Genomic DNA, 2,769 nt, shown 5'->3' on the forward strand with positions numbered 1-2,769 from the left:
AATTGTTCAAAAGACTCTGAAGCATTTGTCTTCAACTGGTGGGTCAAGGCCTGCTGGTGGATTGTGGTCTGATCCAAGGTGGGTGCAACAAGAGCACTACCATCATGCAAATATATCAAGAAACTGGTCCCCAAATGCATGTTTGGGTTAAAAGTGGTTCCTGGGTCTGAAAACATGTATGTTTACAACACTATTCAACTTTTTCAGCTCCCTCTTCAACAACATTATTCTGAGCTTTTCCACTAAGGTTAAATTGTTTTGAACATTTTTTAAGTTTAGCGAATGGGCAGCAAAGTATGGCTGTGATGGAATGAATGCTGTGGCTAGAAAGGGTTTTCTTCCTGTCAAATTACAAACATTCAGTCTCACTTAACAAATCTGATAGGCACAGACAAAAGAGTAGCATTTTGCAACATGCATCGTTAAGTTATAAAATTTCATGCCATGGGATGTGAGTGACACTAATCTAGCTGGCTTTTAAAAAGTGATAGGTTCATGAAGGATAGGTCTATTATCCACGACGCTCAGATCTTCTTGGACAAATGGCAGATAGCAAGGCAGGCCCTTTGTGATTCCTTTGTCAGGCACGCAATGCCCAAGAGGATGCAGAGTTATCTCATAACAATAATCGGAGAACACAGAGAGTATCTATTGAATATGAAGAAGTGCAAATCCTCTCCCAGTTTAAATTCTGGGAAGAATTGTCATAATACATTTCAAAACCAGAAGTGAATTAAGAGGCTTTGATTTCCTTCAATTGCCATATCAGGTTGCGTGAAAACATATTTCACTCTATCCTTAAATTGAGCCTGGAACACAACTGGCTTGTAATCTGTATGTTTGCATTAAACAGACTGTTTTCTTATAGCAGGGATAGCCAACATATGCTCTCCAGATCTTGAGGAGAGCTACAACTCCCAACATCCCTGACCGCTGGCTATGCTGGCTGAGTTGATGGGGGCTGTTGCTGGATCCCCACTTCTGCAGCATACCATATTGGCTACCCCATCTTACAGCAAGAGTTCATTTCCATATTGTTTTCACCACTTTGCTCTTGCAGGCAAAATTTATGAAGGTTACCAGGCTGCAGAGATTATATTTTACACAAAAATATTAAAAGTGTACCACTGGACTGCTCAACTGATCTGCATCAAAAAGGTGTCATTTGAAAGCTGATGAAGATGCTCCTGAGCCTTAGGATGCAGTTTCACATCCCCCCTCCCCATGATTCAAATGTCTGGGTCAAGGTACACTAGCCTTTGTGCTATCAAAGAAATAGCATCAAGAGACACAGAGCACACAAGAGCCCATGTGTGCTGGTGTCCAATGTATCATTATGTGGGCTCAAGCACATTTGTGGCCCAATGGCATGATAGGCCCCGTTGTAAATTAGTTATGAAAATCTTGCTTCTCATCAGACTAGAAGCAGTGTTAGAAACTCAGATATAAGCTAATTGCCAAATGGCACCTTAAACCTAGGTTGCGGTTGCCACAATGGTTGTCTAGGTGCCATTTTTTCCCTGGTGAGATTTGTTGCTATTATTAAAGGTAAAGGGACCATTAGGTTCAGTCGTAGCAGACTCTGGGGTTGCGGCACTCATCTCGCTTTACTGGCCAGCATGTGGCCAGCATGACTAAGCCGCATCTGGCGAACCAGAGCAGCACACGGAAACGCCGTTTACCTTCCCACCAGAGCAGTTCCTATTTATCTACTTGCACTTTGACGTGCTTTCGAACTGCTAGGTTGGCAGGAGCTGGGACCGAGTAATGGGAGCTCACAGGGATTTGAACCGCCGACCTTCTGATCGGCAAGTCCTAGGCTATGTGGTTTAATCCACAGCGCTATCTGCGTCCCTGTTGCTATTATTACTATTTTCCAATTCATTTCAATACTGCTTTATATTTTAAAGAAAAAAATCTCAAAGTGGTTTACAAAACATTAAAACATCAAATAAAACAAACCAGAATAAAACAAATTCATGCTTCAAGGAAAATATTTCAGATTTTTCCCAAAGTGAAATTTTGTTTCCCCCATATTTATTTACCAACTTAATTTATATAGCTACCCCACAGCAGAAGTACTACTGGAAGACAGTGTGGTGTAGTAGTTAGAGTGTCAGACTAGGACCTGGGAGATCAGGGTTCAAATTTCCACTCAGTCATGAAGCTCACTGGGTGACCTTGGACCAGTCACAACTTCTTACCTCACAGGGTCGTTGTAGGGATTAACTGAGGAGGAGATGAGCCATGTACTCCTTGGAGAAAAAGGTGGGATATATATGAAATAAATAAGCTATTCTGCTTTCCTGCTTAAGAGAGCTGGAGGGGCCAGCTGGGTGGAGATGTCAGTTGCGAACCTGGCATCCAGAAATCTCCACATGGTTGCAACTTGGAACCATACCAGATGCAAAATGTGCCTGGCGCCCGGGGAATTTCTAACACTAGCTAGAAGTGGTGATAACCAGGGACCAAAATACACAAGTAGTGCCTGTGGTATTCTATACTTCCAGAACAGGTCATTGATGGTGGCCAGATTCTGGACTAGATAAACTACAAACCTAACACAGTAGACTTTTCCATGTGTTACATTCTCCACAGATAGATTCAAAAGTGCCATCCCCTCCAGCCTCCTACTCAGTTTAGAAGTTCATGGCCTCTGTGAAGTTAGAAGCTGTCTCGAGTGGGACAACAAGAATTTGGAGTCTGTTCAGCACTTTCAACAGATAGTAAGGGCCAGTTCCAAACAGAGGTATTAATAGAACTGTGCCT

At 42.5% G+C, this 2,769-nt stretch overlaps 1 protein-coding gene across 1 annotated transcript in view; it reads right to left on the minus strand.

The window, feature by feature from the left end:
* Window positions 1-2,769, minus strand: part of TECR (trans-2,3-enoyl-CoA reductase) — a 29,791-nt gene that overhangs the window by 15,338 nt on the left and 11,684 nt on the right. The window lies entirely within an intron of this gene.

Source organism: Podarcis gaigeae (assembly GCF_964106915.1).
Source record: "Podarcis gaigeae genome assembly, chromosome: 2".
NCBI classification, from domain to species: domain Eukaryota; kingdom Metazoa; phylum Chordata; class Lepidosauria; order Squamata; family Lacertidae; genus Podarcis; species Podarcis gaigeae.